This window comes from Pseudophryne corroboree, chromosome 1 (genome assembly GCF_028390025.1).
Source record: "Pseudophryne corroboree isolate aPseCor3 chromosome 1, aPseCor3.hap2, whole genome shotgun sequence".
NCBI lineage: Eukaryota > Metazoa > Chordata > Amphibia > Anura > Myobatrachidae > Pseudophryne > Pseudophryne corroboree.
Window position 1 is genome coordinate 91,418,635 of NC_086444.1, and position 27,012 is coordinate 91,445,646.

A 27,012-nucleotide genomic window follows, 5' to 3' on the forward strand; every position below is an offset into this window, starting at 1 on the left:
CTCGGCAAAGTTGTAAAGCCGAGACCCCTCGGGCAGCCGCCCAAGAAGAGCCCACTTTCCTCGTGGAATGGGCTTTTACAGATTTAGGATGCGGCAGTCCAGCCGCAGAATGTGCAAGTTGAATCGTACTTCAGATCCAGCGAGCAATAGACTGCTTTGAAGCAGGAGCACCTAACTTGTTGGGCGCATACAGGATAAATAGCGAGTCAGTTTTCCTGACTCCAGCCGTCCTGGAAACATAGATTTTCAGGGCCCTGACTACGTCCAGCAACTTGGAATCCTCCAAGTCCTTAGTAGCCGCAGGCACCACAATATGTTGGTTCAAATGAAAAGCTGATACCACCTTAGGAAGAAATCGGGGACGAGTCCTCAATTCTGCCCTATCCATAAGGAAAATCAGATAAGGGCTTTTACATGACAAAGCCGCCAATTCTGACACACGCCTGGCCGAAGCCAAGGCCAACAGCATGACCACTTTCCACGTGAGATATTTTAGTTCCACGGTTTTAAGTGGCTCAAACCAATGTGACTTAAGGAAATTCAACACCACGTTGAGATCCCAAGGTGCCACTGGAGGCACAAAAGGGGGCTGAATATGCAGCACTCCTTTAACAAACGTCTGAACTTCAGGCAGTGAAGCCAGTTCTTTTTGGAAGAAAATCGATAGAGCCGAAATCTGGACCTTAATGGAACCTAATTTGAGGCCCATAGTCACCCCTGACTGTAGGAAGTGCAGAAATCGACCCAGCTGAAATTCCTCCGTTGGGGCCCTTCTTGCCTCACACCACGCAACATATTTTTGCCATATGCGGTGATAATGGTTTGCGGTCACCTCCTTCCTAGCTTTAATCAGCGTAGGGATGACTTCCTCCGGAATGTCCTTTTCTTTTAGGATCCGGCGTTCAACCGCCATGCCGTCAAACGCAGCCGCGGTAAGTCTTGGAACAGACAGGGCCCCTGCTGCAGCAGGTCCTGTCTGAGCGGCAGAGGCCATGGGACCTCTGACATCATTTCTTGAAGTTCTGGGTACTAAGCTCTTCTTGGCCAATCCGGAACCACAAGTATAGTTCTTACTCCTCTCCTTCTTATTATTCTCAGTACCTTGGGTATGAGAGGCAGAGGAGGGAACACATAAACCGACTGGTACACCCACGGTGTCACTAGAGCGTCCACAGCTATCGCCTGAGGGTCCCTTGACCTGGCGCAATATCTTTTTAGCTTTTTGTTGAGGCGGGACGCCATCATGTCCACCTGTGGCCTTTCCCACCGGTGTACAATCATTTGGAAGACTTCTGGATGAAGTCCCCACTCTCCCGGGTGGAGGTCGTGTCTGCTGAGAAAGTCTGCTTCCCAGTTGTCCACTCCGGGAATGAACACAGCTGACAGTGCTAACACATGATTTTCCGCCCATCGGAGAATCCTTGTGGCTTCTGCCATCGCCATCCTGCTTCTGTGCCGCCCTGTCGGTTTACATGGGCGACCGCCGTGATGTTGTCTGACTGGATCAGCACCGGCTGGTGTTGAAGCAGGGGTCTTGACTGACTTAGGGCATTGTAAATGGCCCTTAGTTCCAGAATATTTATGTGTAGGGAAGTCTCCTGACTCGACCATTGGCTCTGGAAGTTCCTTCCCTGTGTGACTGCCCCCCAACCTCGAAGGCTGGCATCCGTGGTCACCAGGATCCAGTCCTGTATGCCGAATCTGCGGCCCTCTAGAAGATGAGCACTCTGTAGCCACCACAGCAGCGACACCCTGGCCCTTGGAGACAGGGTTATCAGCCGATGCATCTGAAGATGCGATCAGGACCACTTGTCCAACAGATCCCACTGAAAGATCCTTGCATGGAACCTTCCGAATGGAATTGCTTCGTAAGAAGCCACCATCTTTCCCAGGACTCGCGTGCAGTGGTGCACCGACACCTGTTTTGGTTTTATGAGGTCTCTGACTAGAGATGACAACTCCTTGGCCTTCTCCTCCGGGAGAAACACTTTTTTCTGTTCTGTGTCCAGAACCATCCCCAGGAACAGTAGACGCGTTGTAGGAACCAGCTGCGACTTTGGAATATTCAGGATCCAGCCGTGCTGTTGTAGCACTTCCCGAGCTAGTGCTACTCCGATCAACAACTGTTCCCTGGACCTCGCCTTTATAAGGAGATCGTCCAAGTACGGGATAATTAAAACTCCCTTTTTCCGAAGGAGTATCATCATTTCGGCCATTACCTTGGTAAATACCCTCGGTGCCGTGGACAGACCAAACGGCAACTTCTGGAATTGGTAATGACAGTCCTTTACCACAAATCTGAGGTACTCCTGGTGAGAAGGGTAAATGAGGACATGCAGGTAAGCATCCTTGATGTCCAGTGATACCATGTAATCCCCCTCGTCCAGGCTTGCAATCACCGCCCTGAGCGATTCCATCTTGAACTTGAACCTTCTTATATAAGTGTTCAAGGATTTTAAATTTAAAATGGGTCTCACCGAACCGTCCGGTTTCGTTACCACAAACATTGTGGAATAGTAACCCCGTCCTTGTTGAAGGAGGGGTACCTTGATTATCACCTGCTGAGAATACAGCTTGTGAATCGCCTCCAGCACTGCCTCCCTGTCCGGGGGAGCTGTCGGCAAGGCAGATTTGAGGAAACGGCGAGGGGGAGACGTCTCGAATTCCAGCTTGTACCCCTGAGATACTACTTGTAGAATCCAGGGATCCACCCGTGAGCGAGCCCACTGGTCGCTGAAGTTCTTGAGACGGCCCCCACCGTACCTGGCTCCGCCCGTGGAGCCCCAGCGTCATGCGGTGGACTTAGAGGAAGCGAGGGAGGACTTTTGTTCCTGGGAACTGGCTGTATGTTGCAGCTTTTTCCCTCTACCTCTGCCTCTGGGCAGAAAGGACGCGCCTCTAACCCGCTTGCCTTTCTGGGGCCGAAAGGACTGTACCTGATAATACGGTGCTTTCTTTGGCTGTGAGGGAACATGGGGTAAAAATGCTGACTTCCCAGCTGTCGCTGTGGAAACGAGGTCCGAGAGACCATCCCCAAACAACTCCTCACCCTTGTAAGGCAAAACTTCCATGTGCCTTTTAGAATCTGCATCTCCTGTCCACTGCCGAGTCCACAATCCTCTCCTGGCAGAAATGGACATTGCGTTTATTTTAGATGCCAGCCGGCAAATATCCCTCTGTGCATCTCTCATGTATAAGACAGCGTCTTTAATATGCTCTACGGTTAGCAATATAGTGTCCCTGTCTAGGGTATCAATGTTTTCCGACAGGGAATCTGACCACGCAGCTGCAGCACTGCACATCCATGCTGAAGCAATAGCCGGTCTCAGTATAATTCCTGAGTGTGTATATACAGACTTCAGGATAGCCTCCTGCTTTCTATCCGCAGGCTCCTTTAGGGCGGCCGTGTCCGGAGACGGTAGTGCCACCTTTTTTGACAGACGTGTGAGCGCTTTATCCACCCTAGGGGATGTCTCCCAACGTGACCTGTCCTCTGGCGGGAAAGGGTACGCCATTAGTAACTTTTTAGAAATTACCAGTTTCTTATCGGGGGAAGCCCACGCTTCTTCACACACTTCATTTAATTCATCAGATGGGGAAAAAACCACTGGTAGCTTTTTCTCCCCAAACATAATACCCTTTTTTGTGGTACCTGGGGTAATATCAGAAATGTGCAACACATTTTTCATTGCCGTAATCATATAACGAGTGGCTCTATTGGAATGTACACTAGTCTCATCGTCGTCGACACTGGAGTCAGTATCCGTGTCGACATCTGTGTCTGCCATCTGAGGTAGTGGGCGTTTTAGAGCCCCTGATGGCTTTTGAGACGCCTGGGCAGGCACGGGCAGAGAAGCCGGCTGTCCCACATCTGTTATGTCGTCAAACCTTTTATGTAAGGAGTTGACACTGTCGCGTAATTCCTTCCACATGTCCATCCATTCAGGTGTCGACCCCGCAGGGGGTGACATCACATTTATCGGCACCTGCTCCGCCTCCACATAAGCCTCCTCATCAAACATGTCGACACAGCCATACCGACACACCGCACACACACAGGGAATGCTCTGACTGAGGACAGGACCCCACAAAGTCCTTTGGGGAGACAGAGAGAGAGTATGCCAGCACACACCAGAGCGCTATATAATGCAGGGATACACACTACACACAGTGATTTGTCCCCTATAGCTGCTATAATACACAGTTTGCGCCTAAATTTAGTGCCCCCCCTCTCTTTTTTACCCTATTGAGCCTGGAAACTGCAGGGGAGAGCCTGGGGAGCGTCCTTCCAGCGGAGCTGTGAGAGGAAATGGCGCCAGTGTGCTGAGGGAGATAGCCCCGCCCCCTTCCCGGCGGACTTCTCCCGCTTTTTTCAGGATATTTTTGGCAGGGGATTTTACACATATATAGTCTTGCTGACTATATTATGTGTTTATTTGCCAATATAAGGTACTCTTATTGCAGCCCAGGGCGCCCCCCCCCCCCTCCCCCAGCGCCCTGCACCCATCCGTGACCGGAGTGTGTGGTGTGCATGGGGAGCAATGGCGCACAGCTGCAGTGCTGTGCGCTACCTTAATGAAGACCGGAGTCTTCAGCCGCCGATTTTCTGGACGTTCTTCTTGCTTCTGGCTCTGCAAGGGGGACGGCGGCGCGGCTCCGGGACCGGACGACCGAGGCTGGGCCTGTGTTCGATCCCTCTGGAGCTAATGGTGTCCAGTAGCCTAAGAAGCCCAAGCTAGCTGCAAGCAGGTAGGTTCGCTTCTTCTCCCCTCAGTCCCTCGTAGCAGTGAGTCTGTTGCCAGCAGATCTCACTGAAAATAAAAAACCTAAATATACTTTCTTTCTAAGAGCTCAGGAGAGCCCCTAGTGTGCAACCAGCTCGGCCGGGCACAAAATTCTAACCGAGGTCAGGAGGAGGGGCATAGAGGGAGGAGCCAGTGAACACCAGGTAGTCCTAAATATTTCTTAGTTGTGCCCAGTCTCCTGCAGAGCCGCTATTCCCCATGGTCCTTACGGAGTCCCCAGCATCCACTAGGACGTCAGAGAAACACACTATAGGTTGATCCAACTTTGATGTAATGTCCTTAAAACAAGTCAAAATGAGGCTCAGTAGTGTGTGGCCTCCACGTGCCTGTATGACCTCCCTACAACGCCTGGGCATGCTCCTGATGAGGTGGCGGATGGTCTCCTGAGGGATCTCCTCCCAGACCTGGACTAAAGCATCCGCCAACTCCTGGACAGTCTGTGGTGCAACGTGGCGTTGGTGGATGGAGCGAGACATGATGTCCCAGATGTGCTCAATTGGATTCAGGTCTGGGGAACGGGCGGGCCAGTCCATAGCATCAATGCCCTCGTCTTGCAGGAACTGCTGACACACTCCAGCCACATGAGGTCTAGCATTGTCTTGCATTAGGAGGAACCCAGGGCCAACCGCACCAGCATATGGTCTCACAAGGGGTCTGAGGATCTCATCTCGGTACCTAATGGCAGTCAGGCTACCTCTGGCGAGCACATGGAGGGCTGTGCGGCCCCCCAAAGAAATGCCACCCCACACCATTACTGACCCACTGCCAAACCGGTCATGCTGGAGGATGTTGCAGGCCGCAGAACGTTCTCCTTGGCGTCTCCAGACTCTGTCACATCTGTCACATGTGCTCAGTGAGAACCTGCTTTCATCTGTGAAGAGCACAGGGCGCCTGTGGCGAATTTGCCAATCTTGGTGTTCTTTGGCAAATGCCAAACGTCCTGCACGGTGTTGGGCTGTAAGCACAACCCCCACCTGTGGACGTCGGGCCCTCATACCACCCTCATGGAGTCTATTTCTGATCGTTTGAGTAGACACATGCACATTTGTGGCTTGCTGGAGGTCATTTTGCAGGGCTCTGGCAGTGCTCCTCCTGTTCCTCCTTGCACAAAGGCGGAGGCAGCGGGCCTGCTGCTGGGTTGTTGCCCTCCTACACGTCTCCTGATGTACTGGCCTGTCTCCTGGTAGCGCCTCCATGCTCTGGACACTACGCTGACAGACACAGCAAACCTTCTTGCCACAGCTAGCATTGATGTGCCATCCTGGATGAGCTGCACTACCGGAGCCACTTGTGTGGGTTGTAGACTCCGTCTCATGCTACCACTAGAGTGAAAGCACCGCCAGCTTTCAAAAGTGACCAAAACATCAGCCAGAAAGCATAGGAGCTGAGAACCTGCAGAACAACTCCTTTATTGGGGGTGTCTTGCTAATTGCCTATAATTTCCACCTGTTGTCTATTCCATTTGCACAACAGCATGTGAAATTGATTGTCAATCAGTGTTGCTTCCTAAGTGGACAGTTTGATTTCACAGAAGTGTGATTGGAGTTACATTGTGTTGTTTAAGTGTTCCCTTAATTTTTTTGAGCAGTGTATATTGGAACTAAGGCCATTTATATGGCACTCATTCAGGCAAGGGACATTCTTCAGGGGAAACCAGTTCAAATTCACTCGGACAATGCAACAGCAGTAGCGTACCTCAATCATCAAGGAGGAACTAGCAGCCAAAAAGCAATGAAGGAGGTAAGCCGCACGTTAAGGTGGGCAGAACTTCATCATTCAACCTTGTACACAGTATTTATTCCGGGACTCACAAACTGGGAAGCGGATTTGTTCAGTAGAGGTCTTCCAGACTCTGGTACACAAGGGGGGGTTACCGGAGATAGATCTCATGGCGTCCCGTCAAAACAACAAAGTTCCCGCGTACGGGTCAAGAACAAAGGATCCCAGAGTGACCTTTGTGGATGCCCCGTCAGTGAGATGGGAATTTCGTCTGGCCTATGTGTTTCCACCGATCGCCCTGTTGCCCAGGGTGATGCGAACGGTAAAACTAGGAACGGGCACTGTGATAGTAATAGCTCCGGCTTGGCCCAGAAGACACTGGTACACAGATCTGCAGAGGCTGTTGATGGATGCGCCATTTCTACTCCCTCAACATCCAGATCTATTGTCACAGGGTCCTTGCTATTACAAGCACCTGGATCGACTGTCTTTGATGGTGTGGCTCTTGAGACTTCCATTCTGAAAGCAAGAGGATTCTCACAACAGGTAATTCAAACAATGCTCAGAGTAAGGAAACCATCCTCAGCTCGCATTTATCACTGAATATGGCAAGCCTATATTCAATGGTGCAGTTACCGGAAATTTGACCCTAGGGGGTATATTTACTAATATTCGTTTTTTTAGCCGTTTTTAAGGGTGTTTGATCTTGAATGGTATCGGGTGCATTTTACTGCAACTTTTTGAATCCTGATATGGTCATTTACTAAGCTGCCGAGTTTCCACATTCGTATTTTCCGATGTCGATGTGATTCGTAATGTCAGGCAGTGTTTTACGGGAGTGATTAGTAAAACACTGCCTGACAAAACACAAGGAATCCCGGCCGGATCTGCGAGATCCGTGCAGGGCTTCATTGTGTACATTGTGAGCAGTGCAGAATAAGTTAAACACAGAAAAAAAAATGCGTGGGGGTCCCCCCTCCTAAGCATAACCAGCCTCGGGCTCTTTGAGCCGGTCCTGGTTGTAAAAATACGGGGAAAAAATTGACAGGGGTTCCCCCCATATTTTAACAACCAGCACCGGGCTCTGCGCCTGGTCCTGGTGCAAAAAATATGGGGGACAAAAGACGTAGGGGTCCCCCGTATTTTTTCCACCAGTACCGGGCTCCACTAGTCAGAGAGATAATGCCACAGCTGGGGGACACTTTTATATTGGTCCCGGCGGCCCTGGGATTAAATCACCAACTAGTCACCCCTGGCCGGGGTAGCCTGGAGGAGTGGGGACCCCTTAAATAAAGGGGTCCCCCCCCTCCAGCCACCCAAGGGCCAGGGGTGAAGCCCAAGGATGTCCCCCCCATCCAAGGGCGGCGGATGGGGGGCTCATAGCCTTTTGTTTAAAAAAAAAGAATATTGTTTCTTGTAGCAGAACTAAAAGTCCCAGCAAGCCCCCCCCCCCCCCCCCCCGCAAGCTGGTACTTGGAGAAACACAAGTACCAGCATGCGGAGGGGAAACGGGCCCGCTGGTACCTGTAGTTCTACTACAAAAAAAATACCCAAGTAAAAACAAAACACACACACCATGATAGTACAATGTTATTAAACATACATGCACACTTACATACATACATACTTACCTAAGTTGACACGAAGCAGTCGGTCCTCTTCTCCAGTAGAATCCTGGGGTACCTGTAAAAAAAATTATACTTACAAAGAATCCGGGGTAGATCGGTCCTCTTCTTATAAGTTATAATCCAGGGACTTGGCAAAATAAAAAAAACGAAAAACCCGGTCCACGAACTGAAAGGGGACCCATGTTTACACATGGAACCCCTTTCCCGGACTGGCGGGGGGACCCCCCGTGACTGCTGTCAAAGAGGGTCCCTTCAGCCAATCAGGGAGCGCCATGTCATGGCACTCTCCTGATTGGCTGTGCGCTCCTGCACTGTCAGTCAGGCGGCACAATGTAGAGATACAATGTAGCGCATAGGCATAATGTCTAATGAATGTGTTATTGGAAGACCATGTGGCTGCCTTACATATCTATTTAGCTGAAGCACCACATTGTGCTGCCCATGACGGACCTACCTTACAAGTAGAGTGAGCAGAGACATTAGCCGTAACAGGGAGATCAGCTTGAGAATATTCTTCTGAAATAGTCATCTGAAGCCTCCTCGCCAGTCTCTGCTTGTCAGCAGGCCATCCTCTCTTGTGAAATCCGTACAGAACAAAGAGAGTGCCTGTCTTTCTGATGGCACTGGTACAATCCACGTAGATCCTTAAGGCATTGACTATGTCCAATGATGCATCTCCTGCAGAGACAACAGGCCAGGACAACAATTTCTTTGTTAAGGTGGAATTTAGACACCACCTTAGGAAGATAAACAGATTTGGCTCTAAGAACCGCTCTAACTGAACAAAAAATCAGAAAAGGAGGGCGACAAAATAATGCCCCTAAATCTGAAACTCTTCTAGCTGAAGCAATAGCCAGTAGAAAGAGAGCTTTAGCTGTCAACCATTTAAGATCCACTTGCTTTAGTAGTTCAAATGGGGCAACTTGAAGGGCCTTTAGGACTAAACTTAAATCCCAAGGCACTGCAGGAAGAACAGAAGGAGGTTAGATGTCACGCATTCCCTGAAAGAGCGAACATCCTGTAGGCTAGCAATTTTCTTTGTAACCATACAGTCAATAGGGTGTAGTAGGGTATGCCGGAGGCCGGGCCCCCGGCAACCAGCATACCGGCACCGGAATCCCGACAGCTGGGCGAGCGCAAATGAGCCCCTTGCGGGCTCGCCACGCTATCTATTCTCCCTCCAGGGGGGTTGTGGACCTCCAAGAGGGAGAAAAGATGTTGGTATGCCGGCGGTCGGGATTCTGGCGCCGGTATGCTGGTCGTCGGGAGCCCAGCTGCCGGCAAACAGAAGACCACTCCAGTCAATGCTGACACCTGCACTCTCAAGGAAGCCACCTGTATGTCCTTTGTCCATTCCTGCCTGAAGGAATGCTAAGACTGGAAACTCTGAAAGACCTAGGGCAGTGGTTTCCAAACTTTTCTGAATCACGGCTCTAGAATATCAGAATTTTTTTCACGGCACCCCTAGGCCAAAAATTTCTTACTGAGAAATTTAGAAAGAAATAGTACATTAAGTAGATTGCATCTAAATGTCATCCTTAGGGTCAGTTGTGTGGTGAGGGACAAGATTTGCTACTGTTTGGCCACATATTTTATGACTGGCAGCCACCAGCACTGGTTTTGCCTATTATATTGACCATGAATAATTTGAATTGGTCCTGGACCACCAACCCAGGGCACCCCTGCAAGTGTCCCGAGGCACCGCAGGGAGCCACGGCACACAGTTTGGGAACCTCTGACCTAGGGGTATATTTACTAAAATTTCGTGTTTGTCCGATTTGTGTTTATTTTTTTCTAAGTCCCAAAACGGGAATTTACCAAGCACAAATCTCGGCATTGTTGGTGCAATTCGTAATGGTTTTCACGGCTAAGTTCAGAAATACGAATGAATAGACCATCGGTCAAACGCGGCTGTTTGTTCATACAACACAGGAATTTACATTCGTATTTGGGTGTTAGTCTCTGAATGCTCAAGTGCGGGTGTATTTTTTTGCGAATCGTTAAAAAAAGCAGCAAAAAAATAGACCTGCTTTTTCCAGGCGAGTTTGGATAATCATGCACGGATCAGTGAGATATGTGCATGGTTATCTATGGGAAAGGGTCTGTTTAGTGTAAAGATTGTAAAAAAAAATTACTGTGGACTTAGGAGAAATAGAGTTATCAACGGTAAGTCTACCATAACTATTATTTTTCTCTGAAACCAAACCGACAAGGCAGATATGTGAACCTTGAGAGAGGCCAGACGAAGACATAAGTCAAGGCCTTGGTGCAGAAAAGCCAGAATTCTGGAAGTTCTGAACCTAGAGACATCATAATCCTTATCAGTACACCAGGTAAAGTAATAAATCTGGGCAGAGGCCAGTTTGCGGGTTTTCAACATAGTCTGGATAACCGCCTCAGAAAAACCTTTGGACCCCAGGAGTGATGCTTCAAGAGCCACGCCATCAAAGCCAGTCTGGCCAGGACTGGGTAGACACAAGGGCCCTGTACGAGGAGGTCTGGCCGCTGAGGAAGTAGAAGAGGATGCCCCGTCGACAGACCCTGCAGGTCGGAGAACCAATGCCACCTGGGCCACGCTAGAGCGATTAGAAGTAGCGATCCTCCTTGTTTGAACTTCAGTAGGACCCCGGGCAGAAGAGACACTGGAGGGAACACGTATGGCAGCCGAAAGTTCTATGGAATTGCCAGTGCGTCCACAAACGCTGCCTGACATGTCAAGACGGCATCAGATCTACATCTGGTAGGCCCTATCGGTCCACTAAGAGTTGAAAGACTTCTGGATGAAGACTACACTCTCCGGCATGCACTGCCGATATTGCGTCTGCCCAAAGAAGGATTTCTGACACTTCCATCATTGCCATGTGGCTTTGAGTGCCGCCTGGATGATTTATGTATGCCACCGTGGTGGCAATGTCTGACCATACTTGAACAGGCCTGTTCTGTACCAGAGGCAGGCGAGAGATAGCGCACTGAATACCGCCCTCAGCTCCAGAATGTTTACTGGGAGGAGTGATTCCTCCTTGGTCCAGCGACCCTGAAAAGTGTTGCTCCAACACCGCTCCCCATCCCTTCAGACTTGCGTCCGTTGTCAACAGGACCCAGTCGGGGATCCAGAAGGGACGACCCCTGCTTAATTGCTGGTCCTGTGGCCACCAGGTCAGCAACAGATGAACCTCCGGAGTCAAAGTGATCATTTGAGATCTGATCCGCTGAGGTAGACTGTCCCACTTGGAAAGGATTAACCTCTGTAGAGGATGGGAATAAAATCGAGCATACTCTACCATGTCGAATGCCGACACCATCAGGCCAAGTACTTGCATCGCCGATTGTACAGACACTTTGGGCTGACAAAGGAAGCATCTTATCCTGTCCTAAAGCTCCAGGACTTTTTCTGGAGACAGAAACAGCTGCTGACTGTGTGTCCAGGAGTGCCCCCATACTCTGAGTTGGGACCAGCGAGGACTTCTTCCAATTGATAAGCCACCTGTGGGCCTGCAGAAAGGTTACCGTCAGTTGCAGATGACTGAGGATGACATCGTGGAAATTTGCCATAATCAGCAGGTCATCCAGATAGGCAGGATCCTGATACCCTGACAATGGAGATGGGCCATCATCACGTCCATGACCCTGGTGAAGATCCAAGGAGCCGTGGCCAGTCCAAATGGCAGAGCCTGGAATTGATAATGGAGGTTGCCAATGGCGAACCACAGAAACTGCTAGTACGACATGACAATAGGTATATGCAGGTATGCATCCTGTATATCCAGGGACACCATATAGTCTCCGGGTTCCATCGCCAGCACAATTGAGCGCAGCGTTTCCATACGAAACTTGGACACTCTCACAAACTTGTTCAGAGATTTGAGGTTGAGTATAGGCCGGAACGATCCATTGGGTTTCGGGACAAGAAACAGGGTCAAATAACAACCTCTATCTCTCTGGGACAGAGGTACTGGCACAACCACTCCAGTACTCAGGAGAGAACTTACAAATGTTTTAAAGCTTGCACCTTTAACGGGTCCGAAGTGAGAACCGTGGTACAAAACTGGCGAGGGGGATGTCTCTTGAAAGAGACCGCATAACCATGAGAGACAACTTCCAGTATCCATGCGTCTGAAGTGGTCTTTAACCAGACTGGGGTGAACTGCAGAAGTCGGCCTCCCACCCCGAGGTCCCCAAGGGGAGGCCCACCCCGTCATGCAGCAGGCATGTCTTGTTTAGAAAGCAGGCTGACAGGCTGCCCAGGATTGTTTTGTCTTGGGCTTGGTGGTTTTGGAAGCATGAGAATGTCTCGGGCATGCCGGACCTTTTGCTTTCCCTTGAGGCCGAAAGTAACGAAAGGTGGTACCTTTAGCCTTCTGTGTAGAAGGATTAGTATTTGGGAGAAAGGCAGTCTTAGCAGCCGCTAATTCAGACACAATTTAATTCAGGTCTTCCCCAAACAATATTTTCCCTGTGAAGGGAAGCACCTCCAAGGTCTTTTTGGAGTCTAGGTCCACCTTGCATGACCTCAACCACAAAATACGGCGAGCCAGGACAGACGGTGTCGATGCCTTGGCCGCCAATACACCCGCCTCAGAGGACGCCTACTGAATGTAATAGGCGGCGGTGGTAATGTGAGACATGTATTGTCTGGCATTGTCAGAGATATCCTCGGGCAGCTCTTCCTCTAATGCCTGAACCCACGCTTCAATACCTTTTGCGGCCCAAGCGGCAGCAATAGTGGGCCAATGCACAGCTCCTGTAAGGGAGCAAAATAGATTTCAGGCATCCCTCTACACGTTTATCTGTCTGTTCCTTCAGTGAGGTGACAGTGGTAACAGGCAGATTGGACAACACCACGAAACGGGTGACATGAGAATCCACCGGCGTTGAATTTTCCCACTTATTGCATAACTCCGCAGGGAGAGGATAGCGAGCCAAGGCCCGTTAAGACAGAGGGAATTTCTTCCCTGGAGTAGACCAGGGTTGCCGCCTGATGTCCACTAAATGGTCAGAATGAGGTAACAAAGTTTTAACTAACTTCTGCCGTTTAATCAGTCCTTGGTAAGACAAAAATCCACTCCAGGGGGTATATTTACTAAGATTCGTATTAGCGTCGATTTGGAGGGAGATTAAACACGAATGACATCGAATGTGTGAATTTGCAACTTTTTGAATTTTTTACGCCTCATTTACTATGCTGTCGTATTCTGCATTTTCGTGTATTCCGATGTCGATGTCATTCGTAAATTTCGGCCAGTGTTTTACGGGAGTGATTAGTAAAACACTGCCGAACTTAACACAATGAATCCCGGCCGGATCTGTGAGATCCGTGCAGGGATTCATTGTGTACCTTAAAAAAAGTGTTTAAAGAGTTAAAAATCAGAAAAAAAATTGCGTGGGGTCCCCCCTCCTAAGCATAACCAGCCTCGGGCTCTTTGAGCCGGTCCCGGTTGTAAAAATATGGGGGGGAAATTGACAGGGGTTCCCCCATATTTTAACAACCAGCACCGGGCTCTGCGCCTGGTCCTGGTGCAAAAAATACGGGGGACAAAAGACGTAGGGGTCCCCCGTTTTTTTTAACACCAGCACCGGGCTCCACTAGTCAGAGAGATAATGCCACAGCCGGGGGACACTTTTATATTGGTCCCTGCGGCCCTGGCATTAAATCACCAACTAGTCACCACTGGCCGGGGAACCCCCGAGGCTGTCCCCCCCCCATCCAAGGGGGCTGATAGCCTTTTGTGTAAAAATAAGAATATTGTTTTTTGTAGCAGTACTACAAGTCCCAACAAGCCTCCCCCGCAAGCTGGTACTTGGAGAACCACAAGTACCAGCATGCGCGGGGGGGAAACGGGCCCGCTGGTACCTGTAGTTCTACTACAAAAAAAATACCCAAATAAAAACAAAACACACACACCTTGATAGTACAACTTTATTACATACATGCACACCTACATACACACATACTTACCTATGTTGACACGAAGCAGTCGGTCCTCTTCTCCAGTAGAATCCAGGGGTACCTGTAAATAAAATTATACTCACAACAATCCTGTGTAGATCGATCCTCTCTGTTTGTAATCCACGTACTTGGCAAAAAAAAAAAAAACCCGGACCACGCACTGAAATGGGTCCCATGTTTACACATGGGACCCCTTTCCCCGACTGGCGGGACCCCCCGTGACTGCTGTCAAAGAGGGTCCCTTCAGCCAATCAGGGAGCGCCACGTCATGAGCTGTCAGTCAGGCGGCGCACTGTAGATACACCACAACCACAAGAGTGACCCCACTTAACCTCGCGGTCTACCGCAGACCGCAAAGTTCCCGCCATTGGATACAATGGAGCGCCTATGCGCTACATTGTATCTACAGTGCGCCGCCTGACTGACAGCTCAGGCGCGCACAGCCAATCAGGAGAGTGCCGTGACGTGGCACTCCCTGATTGGCTGAAGGGACCCTCTTTGACAGCAGTCACGGGGCGTCCCGCCAGTCGGGGAAAGGGGTCCCATGTGTAAACATGGGACCCCTTTCAGTGCGTGGTCCGGGTTTTTCTGGGTTTTTTTTTTGCCAAGTACGTGGATTACAAACAGAGAGGACCGATCTACACAGGATTGTTGGGAGTATAATTTTATTTACAGGTACCCCTGGATTCTACTGGAGAAGAGGACCGACTGCTTCGTGTCAACATAGGTAAGTATGTGTGTATGTAGGTATGCATGTATGTAATAAAATTGTACTTTTAAGGTGTGTGTGTTTTGTTTTTATTTGGGTATTTTTTTGTAGAAGAACTACAGGTACCAGCGGGCCCGGTTTCCCCCGCATGCTGGTACTTGTGGTTCTCCAAGTACCAGCTTGCGGGAAGGCTTGCTGGGACTTGTAGTACTGCTACAAAAAAACAATATTCTTATTTTTACACAAAAGGCTTACAGCCCCCCATCCGCCGCCCTTGGATGGGGGGGGGGGCAGTCTCGGGCTTTACCCCTGGCCCTTGGGTGGCTGGAAGGGGGGGACCCCTTGATTTAAGGGGTCCCCACTCCTCCAGGGTACCCCGGCCAGGGGTGACTAATTGGTGATTTAATGCCAGGGCCGCAGGGACCAATATAAAAGTGTCCCCCGGCTGTGGCATTATCTCTCTGACTAGTGGAGCCTGGTGCTGGTGTTAAAAATACGGGGGACCTCTACGTCTTTTGTCCCCCGTATTTTTTGCACCAGGACCAGGCGCAGAGCCCGGTGCTGGTTGTTAAAATATGGGGGATAATTTAAATAAGATAAACATAAGTTCAAAAACAGATTCTTATTTAAGTTACCAAACATACATTTTATTTTGCTTTTCACTCCGTTTCCAATTGCAGACACTTTTGTATATATTACTCTCATCTACATTGTACGGATGGTCTACTTCCTTTTAGAAACCCTTTTTGCTCCACAATGCTGCACCACACTATGGGTCTGATTCCGATTTGTCTGCAGTGCCGATGGTCACATAACTGAGCGATCATTGAAAGCCTGCGCATGCGCCAAGGTTCCTTAGTGATGCCGCAGTGTTCATTCTAGTACTCTACACCTTTCAAAACCTGTGCAGTTCCTCTTTCCTGCATGGGGTGTCACTGTCTGCACTGGTACTTCTTGCACACTCTGGTCTGTATCTCAGCACTGAGTTAAGGCCCATACACACCAGGAGATTTTCATTTCAAAAGACTTTGACAACATCTCTGAAAGATATATCTGTCACCCAAAGTAGTGCATACACACTGAGCTATTTTCCCAAAGAGCAAGAGATTTTCAGGAGGCAAAAGACTCTGCTGAAAATTTTTCATTAGAAAGGCTATTTACATAATGGGCTGGGTTTGAATTCCAAGGGTGGGAGCATGGTTAGGTCTAAAACCAAGTTGGGGAAGGGACCTCTGATGTCACCAGGGGGAGGAGCAGCATCACCAGGGGGAGGAGCCATGCCCAAACAGGGTACCCAAAATGTAAGCTCAACGCGCTCCGGGCACGGTGACTCGTGCCGCTCCGCTTGCCACCGGGTTACTAAAGGGAGTAGTTGGTGGTGTGGATAGTAGAAGAACTATCCCGCTGGCCTAGCTCCTCCCCATAGTGTCATGGCACCTCCCCCTGACGCCAGAGGTCCTTTCACCAACTTGATTCTATCATCTACTATGGGAGCATGGACCATTGTAAAAAGGGGGACTGCTACCGTAATGTGTAAAAAGGGGGACACTGCTGCCGTAATGTGTACAAATGGGGACTGCATATATTATGTATATATTATAAATTAACATTGGTGGACAGTGGTACCAGTAATATATACATTGCTGGCCGGGAGTAGTATGGTATGCCGGCGGCCGGGCTCACGGCGACCAGCATACCGGCGCCGAGAGCCCGACCGCCGGCATACCGACAGCGTGGCGAGCGCAAATGAGCCCCTTGCGGGCTCGCTGCGCTCGCCGCGCTATTTATTCTCCCTCCATGGGGGTCGTGGACCCCCACGAGGGAGAATGTGTGTCGGTATGCCGGGTGTCGGGATTCCGGCACCGGTATACTGTGCGCCGGAATCCCAACATTCGGCAACCAGAAGACCACCCTTGCTAGCCTGTGCCAGGAATGTATATATTACTGGCTTAAATAAAAATGCATGAAGTAAACATTGGCGGCAAGCTTCATGCAGCGACTCACTTCACTGCTATAGGATCGGTGCCGCAACGTCTCCGAGCTGGAGGAAGCACGGTGAGCAGGAGGGACTGCGGCGCTGGAGCAGGTGGGGCTTCAGGTGAGTGCAGGGCGGGTCCGCCGGGCAGATGATGGTTCTTCTTCCAGCCATCATCTCTCGCGGCCGTACACACTGAGCGATGATGGTTGGAAAATGAACCATCATCTGCAAACATGCTGGTAAAACCAGCCAACGGCCCACCTCGCTGGCGATGATGCAGGAGCATGCATCATCGCCAGTCGTTCGTCCCTAGCCCATTACACACTAGGAGACTTTGACCTCAAAATCGTTCAAAACAGCCAAAATGAACGATTGAGGCCAAAGTCGCCTAGTGTGCCTTTACAGATCAGAGTATGCTGAGAAGCACCAGAACAGAGAGTGACACCCCAGGCAGTAAAAAGGGACTGCACAGGTTCTGAAAGGTACAGGGTGCAAGAATACTGTGCCGCTCACAGGGAGGACTGACAGGAGACCATTTGGGGGAGGCAATAGGGAGAAACATCAAAACGCAGGGTATAATTTTGGCCTATAGTTTTAGTGCACTCTAAGGGCGGTATCCAATTGCCAGCACTAATTTTTTGGGATGAAAATAAAAGCTATTATCGCGATTTTAAACCAATGGTCATTATTGGGCTATCCAATCATAGCCCTTTTTTTTTCTCAGATGAAAAATTACCGGTTCTTGGGCGAAAACACATGGGATCCGGCATAAGTTCCTACAGCTATTTCTTTTCATGAAAAAAGGAGGCTCTAAGGGCTGGTTATCAGGGATTTTGTTTTGCGTGCTTGAGGCATGTGAAACATAATCCCTGATAACTGCCAGCATCGGGCGTAATAGGATAGCCCGAGCGAGTCAATTACATGTGTGTGTATAATATATACACATATACATACATGCATACATAAGAGCTGCTCCTCACCTGTTATGTGCGGCGGTGGCCAATAGAGGCCGCCACATGGACCAAATGAAAGTGATCATGCAGGGAGATGTTACAGCCTGTTGCTAATTAATTAAAAACGTTGATCTGACTGTTTCACACTTGCTGAATATGGAGAGAGGGTGCTGTAGAGAGAGAGCGACTGCCCTGACCCCGACTAACCCCCCCCCCCTCTCCCCTATAATCTGGCCTGGAGTCCATGATTTTGACAGGTTTTTAACTAGATAGATAATAGTGCTTATGGACTATTAGAAGTGAAAAAATAAGATTTTACTTACCGATAAATCTATTTCTCGTAGTCCGTAGTGGATGCTGGGGACTCCGTCAGGACCATGGGGAATAGCGGCTCCGCAGGAGACAGGGCACAAAAGTAAAAGCTTTAGGATCAGGTGGTGTGCACTGGCTCCTCCCCCTATGACCCTCCTCCAAGCCTCAGTTAGGATACTGTGCCCGGACGAGCGTACACAATAAGGAAGGATTTTGAATCCCGGGTAAGACTCATACCAGCCACACCAATCACACTGTACAACCTGTGATCTGAACCCAGTTAACAGCATGATAACAGCGGAGCCTCTGAAAAGATGGCTCACAACAATAATAACCCGATTTTTGTACCAATAACTATGTACAAGTATTGCAGACAATCCGCACTTGGGATGGGCGCCCAGCATCCACTACGGACTACGAGAAATAGATTTATCGGTAAGTAAAATCTTATTTTCTCTAACGTCCTAGTGGATGCTGGGGACTCCGTCAGGACCATGGGGATTATACCAAAGCTCCCAAACGGGCGGGAGAGTGCGGATGACTCTGCAGCACCGAATGAGAGAACTCCAGGTCCTCTTTAGCCAGGGTATCAAATTTGTAGAATTTTACAAACGTGTTCTCCCCCCGACCACGTAGCTGCTCGGCAGAGTTGTAATGCCGAGACCCCTCGGGCAGCCGCCCAGGATGAGCCCACCTTCCTTGTGGAATGGGCATTTACATATTTTGGCTGTGGCAGGCCTGCCACAGAATGTGCAAGCTGAATTGTACTACACATCCAACTAGCAATCGTCTGCTTAGAAGCAAGAGCACCCAGTTTGTTGGGTGCATACAGGATAACAGCAAGTCAGTTTTCCTGACTCTAGCCGTCCTGGAAACCGATATTTTCAGGGCCCTGACAACATCTAGCAACTTGGAGTCCTCCAAGTCCCTAGTAGCCGCAGGTACCACAATAAGCTGGTTCAGGTGAAACGCTGACACCACCTTAGGGAGAAACTGGGGACGAGTCCGCAGCTCTGCCCCGTCCGAATGGACAATCAGATATGGGCTTTTGTGAGACAAAGCCGCCAATTCTGACACTCGCCTGGCCGAGGCCAGGGCCAACATCATGGTCACTTTCCATGTGAGATATTTCAAATCCACAGATTTGAGCGGTTTAAACCAATGTGATTTGAGGAATCCCAGAACTACGTTGAGATCCCACAGTGCCACTGGAGGCACAAAAGGGGGTTGTATATGCAGTACTCCCTTGACAAACTTCTGGACTTCAGGAACTGAAGCCAATTCTTTCTGGAAGAAAATTGACAGGGCCGAAATTTGAACCTTAATGGACCCCAATCTGAGGCCCATAGACACTCCTGTTTGCAGGAAATGCAGGAATCGACCGAGTTGAAATTTCTTTGTGGAGCCTTCCTGGCCTCACACCACGCAACATATTTTCGCCACATGTGGTGATAATGTTGTGCGGTCACGTCCTTCCTGGCTTTGACCAGGTTAGGAATGACCTCTTCCGGAATGCCTTTTTCCCTTAGGATCCGGCGTTCAACCGCCATGCCGTCAAACGCAGCCGCGGTAAGTCTTGGAACAGACATGGTACATGCTGAAGCAAGTCCCTTCTTAGCGGCAGAGGTCATGAGTCCTCTGTGAGCATCTCTTGAAGTTCCGGGTACCAAGTCCTTCTTGGCCAATCCGGAGCCACGAGTATAGTTCTTACTCCTCTACGTCTTATAATTCTCAATACCTTGGGTAAGAGAAGCAGAGGAGGGAACACATACACCGACTGGTACGCCCACGGTGTTACCAGAACGTCCACAGCTATTGCCTGAAAGTCTCTTGACCTGGCGCAATACTTGTCCAGTTTTTTGTTCAGGCGGGACGCCATCATGTACACCTTTGGTCTTTCCCAACGGTTCACAATCATGTGGAAAACTTCCCGATGAAGTCCCCACTCTCCCGGGTGGAGGTCGTGCCTGCTGAGGAAGTCTGCTTCCCAGTTGTCCACTCCCGGAATGAACACTGCTGACAGTGCTATCACATGATTTTCCGCCCAGCGAAGAATCTTTGCAGTTTTTGCCATTGCCCTCCTGCTTCTTGTGCCGCCCTGTCTGTTTACGTGGGCGACTGCCGTGATGTTGTCCCACTGGATCAATACCGGCTGACCTTGAAGCAGAGGTCTTGCTAAGCTTAGAGCATTATAAATTGCCCTTAGCTCCAGTATATTTATGTGGAGAAAAGTCTCCAGACTTAATCACACTCCCTGGAAATTTTTTTTTTTTTTTTTTTCCTGTGTGACTGCTCCCCAGCCTCTCAGGCTGGCCTCCGTGGTCACTAGCATCCAATCCTGAATGCCGAATCTGCGGCCCTCTAGAAGATGAGCACTCTGTAACCACCACAGGAGAGACACCCTTGTCCTTGGAGATAGGGTTATCCGCTGATGCATCTGAAGATGCGATCCGGACCATTTGTCCAGCAGATCCCACTGAAAAGTTCTTGCGTGGAATCTGCCGAATGGAATCGCTTCGTAATAAGCCACCATTTTTCCCAGGACTCTTGTGCAATGATGCACTGACACTTTTCCTGGTTTTAGGAGGTTCCTGACTAGCTCGGATAACTCCCTGGCTTTCTCCTCCGGGAGAAACACCTTTTTCTGGACTGTGTCCAGTCCCTAGGAACAGCAGACGTGTCGTCGGAAACAACTGCGGTTTTGGAATATTTAGAATCCACCCGTGCTGTCGTAGAACTACTTGAGATAGTGCTACTCCGACCTCCAACTGTTCTCTGGACCTTGCTCTTATCAGGAGGTCGTCCATTTTCTTCGAAGAAGAATCATCATTTCGGGCATTACCTTGGTAAAGACCCGGAGTGCCGTGGACAATCCAAACGGCAGCGTCTGAAACTGATAGTGACAGTTCTGTACCACGAACCTGAGATACCCTTGGTGAGAAGGGCAAATTGGGACATGGAGGTAAGCATCCCTGATGTCCCGGGACACCATATAGTCCCCTTCTTCCTGGTTCGCTATCACTGCTCTGAGTGACTCCATCTTGATTTGAACCTTTGTAAGTGTTCAAATATTTCAGATTTAGAATAGGTCTCACCGAGCCTTCTGGTTTCAGTACCACAATATAGTGTGGAATAATACCCCTTTCCTTGTTGTAGGAGGGGTACTTTGATTATCACCTGCTGGGAATACAGCTTGTGAATTGTTTCCAATACTGCCTCCCTGTCGGAGGGAGACGTTGGTAAAGCAGACTTCAGGAACCTGCGAGGGGAAACGTCTCGACTTTCCAATCTGTACCCCTGGGATACTACTTGTAGGATCCAGGGGTCCTGTACGGCCCCAGCGTCATGCTGAGAACTTGGCAGAAGCGGTGGAAGGCTTCTGTTCCTGGGAATGGGCTGCCTGCTGCAGTCTTCTTCCCTTTCCTCTATCCCTGGGCAGATATGCTTATGGGGACGAAAGGACTGAGGCTGAAAAGACGGTGTCTTTTTCTGCATAGATGTGACTTAGGGTAAAAACGGTGGATTTCACAGCAGTTGCCGTGGCCACCAGGTCCGATGGACCGACCCCCAAATAACTCCTCCCCTTTATACGGCAATACATCTTTGTGCCGTTTGGAATCTGCATCACCTGACCACTGTCGTGTCCATAAACATCTTTTGGCAGATATGGACATCGCACTTACTCTTGATGCCAGAGTGCAAATATCCCTCTGTGCATCTCGCATATATAGAAATGCATTCTTTAAATGCTCTATAGTAAATAAAATACTGTCCCTGTCAAGGGTATCAATATTTTCAGTCAGGGAATCCGACCAAGCCACCCCCGCGCTGCACATCCAGGCTGAGGCGATCGCTGGTCGCAGTATAACACCAGTATGTGTGTATATACTTTTTAGGATATTTTCCAGCCTCCTATCAGCTGGCTCCTTGAGTGCGGCCGTATCTGGAGACGGTACCGCCACTTGTTTTGATAAGCGTGTGAGCGCCTTATCCACCCTAAGGGGTGTTTCCCAACGCGCCCTAACTTCTGGCGGGAAAGGGTATACCGCCAATAATTTTCTATCGGGGGAACCCCGCGCCTCATCACACACTTCATTTAATTTATCTGATTCAGGAAAAACTATAGGTAGTTTTTCCACACCCCACATAATACCCTTTTTTGTGGTACTTGTAGTATCAGAAATATGTAACACCTCCTTCATTGCCCTTAACAAGTAACGTGTGGCCCTAAAGGAAAATACGTTTGTTTCTTCACCGTCGACACTTGAGTCAGTGTCCGTGTCTGTGTCGACCGACTGAGGTAAAATGGGCATTATAACGTCCCTGACGGTGTTTTAGACGCCTGGACAGATACTAATATGTTTGCCGGCCGTCTCATGTCGTCAACCGACTTGCAGCGTGTTGACATTATCACGTAATTCCTTAAATAAGCCATCTATTCCGGTGTCGACTCCCTAGAGAGTGACATCACCATTACAGGCAATTTGCTCCGCCTCCCAACATCGTCCTCATACATGTCGACATACACGTACCGACACACAGCACACACACAGGGAATGCTCTGATAGAGGACAGGACCTACTAGCCCTTTGGGGAGACAGAGGGAGAGTTTGCCAGCACACACCAAAAACGCTATAATTATACAGGGACAACCTTTATATAAGTGCTTTTCCCTTATAGCATTTTAATATATGTAGTCATATCGCCAAATCAGTGCCCCCCCTCTTTGTTTTAACCCTGTTTCTGCAGTGCAGGGGAGAGCCTGGGAGCCTTCCCACCAGCATTTCTGTGAGGGAAAATGGCGCTGTGTGCTGAGGAGAATAGGCCCCGCCCCCTTTTCGGCGGGCTTCTTCTCCCGTTTTTCTGAGACCTGGCAGGGGTTAAATACATCCATATAGCCCCCAGGGGCTATATGTGATGTATTTTTAGCCAGAATAAGGTACTATCATTGCTGCCCAGGGCGCCCCCCCCAGCACCCTGCACCCTCAGTGACCGCTGTTATGAAGTGTGCTGACAACAATGGCGCACAGCTGCAGTGCTGTGCGCTACCTTATGAAGACTGAAAAGTCTTCTGCCGCCGGTTTCTGGACCTCTTCACTTTTCGGCATCTGCAAGGGGGTCGGCGGCGCGGCTCCGGGATGAACCCCAGGGTGAGACCTGTGTTCCGACTCCCTCTGGAGCTAATGGTGTCCAGTAGCCTAAGAAGCCAATCCATCCTGCACGCAGGTGAGTTCACTTCTCTCCCCTAAGTCCCTCGATGCAGTGAGCCTGTTGCCAGCAGGACTCACTGAAAATAAAAAACCTAACAAAACTTTTACTCTAAGCAGCTCTTTAGGAGAGCCATCTAGATTGCACCCTTCTCGGCCAGGCACAAAAATCTAACTGAGGCTTGGAGGAGGGTCATAGGGGGAGGAGCCAGTGCACACCACCTGATCCTAAAGCTTTTACTTTTGTGCCCTGTCTCCTGCGGAGCCGCTATTCCCCATGGTCCTGACGGAGTCCCCAGCATCCACTAGGACGTTAGAGAAATTATGAAATATGCGTTATTAATAGACACAGTATACAGTGTGTTGTTCAAGCCATAAAAATAAGGTAGAGAGAGATATTTTGGCAGCCTTTTTAGCAGGACGCAGCACCCTGCCAAATTCTAAAGTGCAAAATGAGCCTCGCCCTAATCGCAGCCCGCTGCTAAAGCTGCCTGCCCAGTGCCGTCCCCACTCGCGGGAACTCTATATAAAACACCTGTCCAAGTAAATCTTAAAATAGAAAAAAAGAACAAAGGGTGCCACACACGATGCATTAAACATGATTCAAGTAATAAAATGCCCGTACATAGAAATAAAATAACAAAGCTTATCTCATAATGGTGAAAGAACTCCCAGCAAAGGAGAAACGGACCATCAAACAATATGTCCACAGTCCACGATAAAGGAAGCAGTGTCACAAGGAACGGCCTTGTTGTTTTAGCTCTATGTATGGGAATTTTATTACTTGAATGACATTTTTTATCTGTAAACTATTATACTGTGGTATTCTTACATTAGTTTTCAGGTACATTGGAAATCTATATAAAAAGTGTCATCAACTTGTAAGAGCCTGTTACTCTTCAAAGACATAAACCCCGAGAAATCAATATCGCTCAACACCTCAGGGTACACAGACACTCACAGCCCCTGCCTCCAATGCAGGGCACCCCTCCACGGGCCCCATCCCAGGGCACACTCACACCCCCTGCCTCCAGTGCAGGGCACACTCACACGCCTAGGCCCAAGTCCAGGGCACACTCAAACCCCATGCCTCCAGCACAGGGAACACTCTCACCACCAGGCCCCAGCACACTCACCCCACCCCTAGCAAACGGCACACTCACTCACCCAGGCCCCAGCACAGGGCACACTCGCACCCCCAGGCCCCAGCACAGGGCACACTCACACCCAAGCACAGGGCACACTCACACCCCCAGGCCCCAGCACAGGGCACACTCGCACCCCCAGGCCCCAGCACAGGGCACACTCACACTCCCTTCCTCTAGCTCTGGCCACACTCACATTCCCAGCACCAGCATACACACAGTGAGACTTTGGCTATCTTTGATATGGACTATGCGATATTGTCTATGTGCCAATTTTGACTATACATTAGTACTAGATAGTCAAAATTGACTTGCCTGCACAGTCTACCTAACCTTGCGATACCAACCCTGCAGGACCGCGCATTGGGATCGCAAGGTGGCTAACAACTTGCGATTTGCACTAACTTTCCTTGCAATTTTGACTATATAGTCAAAATCGCAAGGCTAAATCTCACCGTGTGTACACACCTTTACACAAGGCACACTCACAATCCCATTTCCTAGCACAGTGCACTTACACCTCCAGTCCCTAGGACAAGGCACACTCACCCACCCTGGCTCCTGCACAGGGCACACTCACACCCCCTGGCTCCTGGCCTCCTGCACAGGGCACTCACACCAACTGGATCCTGCACAGAGCGCACTCACACCCCCTGCCTCCTGCACAAGGCGCACTCACATCTCCTCCCTCCAGCACAGGGCACACTCACACACCTTACCCCTAACAGAGCACACTAACACTCCATGCCTCCAGCACAGAGTATACGCACACCCCCTGCCCCTAACACAGAGCACACTCAAACTCCCAGCAAAGGGCACACTCCCTGCCTCTAGCACTGGCCACATTCACATTCCCAAACAAAGAGCACACGCACACCTCCTGCCTCCAGCACAGGGCGCACTCACACCCCCAGCCAGTGCAACCAGTAACACAGGGCGCACTCACTCCCCATGCATGTTACCTGTAATAGCAGATGAGCCTCAGACGCTTCCTGTATGCTCAGAGCAGGGATGGGGGCGGGGCTGTTGGTATCAGATTGGGACAAACAGAAGTTACCCGCGGTGCAGGAGGAGAGCGAGGGAGTAACAGGCGCTGTACGCGGCGTCTCCGTGTTATGTCATGCTCGGCCACCTCCCTCCCTCCCTCCCTTCGCTGTGTCCGACCCCGGCACTGGCTTGGTTTGCTCGGTGATGGCGGCCGGATGTCCCCGGGCTGCGGGATCGGTGTCAGTAACGGGCGCTTAGCTCAGAAGCTTAATAATGGGTTCAATGATGGTGGATAGGTAGGTGGCGGTGTAAGTGATGGATGGGGAGGTGCAGATGATGGAGGTAGGGTAGGTGTGAGTGATGGACGGGGATGGGGCGGTGCAGGTGATGGAGGTAGGGTAGGTGTGAGTGATGGACAGGGATGGGGAAGTGCAGGTGATGGATGTAGTGTAGGTGTGAGTGCTGGACGGGGATGGGGAGGTGCAGGTGATGGAGGTAGGGTAGGTGTGAGTGATGGACGGGGAGGTGCAGGTGATGGAGGTAGGGTAGGTGTGAGTGATGGACGGCGATGGGGCGGTGCAAGTGATGGAGGTAGGGTAGGTGTGAGTGATGGACAGGGATGGGGAAGTGCAGGTGATGGATTTAGGGTAGGTGTGAGTGCTGGACGGGGAGGTGCAGGTGATGGAGGTAGGGTAGGTGTGAGTGATGGACGGGGAAGTGCAGGTGATGGAGGTAGGGTAGGTGTGAGTGATAAACGGGGATGGAGAGGGGCAGGTGATGGGGGACAGGTACATGGGGGTGCAAGTGATGGGGGACAGGTACATGGGGGTGCAAGTGATGGGGGACAGGTACATGGGGGTGCAGGTGATGGGGGACAGGTACATGGGGGTGTAAGTGATGGAGGACAGGTACATGGGGGTGCAAGTGATCAGAGACAGGTTCGTGGAGGTGTGATAGTCACAGTATTAGCCAGAGGAGTCTATGCAAACTTGCAGGCACTCAAAACCACTTGGTGAAGCAGCTGGACCAGTCCAAAGCAGGTATGTCTTCTACATGCTGGATGAAGGTCTCCAATGCGACTTCTGGTGACTCAAGACGAATCCCACGCATCTTGGGCTTGATTTGTTGGAACACAAAGAAGTTGCAAGGGGCCCAGGTGTTGACTGAACGCGGGATGACTAAGTTCCTGGATGCGTTCATAGACCAGATAATCCAACACTTTCCTGGAGTTGTGGGCAGGTGCATTATCGTAATGGAAAAATGCACCACAAGCGCAAGTTCTCGGACGGTGCCTGGTATTGGCTTACAGCACTTGCGGCATGCATTAGTTGGCATACCAGTCCCCAGTAACTGTGCCCTGCTGCATGCGTGGTACGGTAGCTACATGACCAGTCTTGGCCACAATACCAGCCACCATCTGTTTGGCAATGCTGCACTCATGTTGAAACTTCTATGGCTGCACACCTCCAACTGGGATCCACTGGGCTGACTTGTTTGGTCCCGGGGTCGAAACTGTAGATCCAGGATTCATCACCACTGATGATCTCCCAGCGTTTGAGCGACCACCATCAAACCTGACCATCATGTTTGCGGCACCATGTCACTCAAGCTTCCTTCTGCTC

General features: G+C 50.2%; 1 protein-coding gene across 2 annotated transcripts in view; it reads right to left on the reverse strand.

Annotated features, from left to right (window-relative positions):
* Nucleotides 1-25,823, reverse strand: part of TTC33 (tetratricopeptide repeat domain 33) — a 578,456-nt gene extending 552,633 nt beyond the window's left edge. For both annotated transcript variants that reach the window (XM_063961309.1, XM_063961300.1), the window contains exon 1: nucleotides 25,366-25,823. The gene's annotated coding sequence lies outside the window, so the exon portion shown is untranslated. The remainder of the gene's footprint in view (nucleotides 1-25,365) is intronic.
* Nucleotides 25,824-27,012: the final 1,189 nt, after the last annotated feature.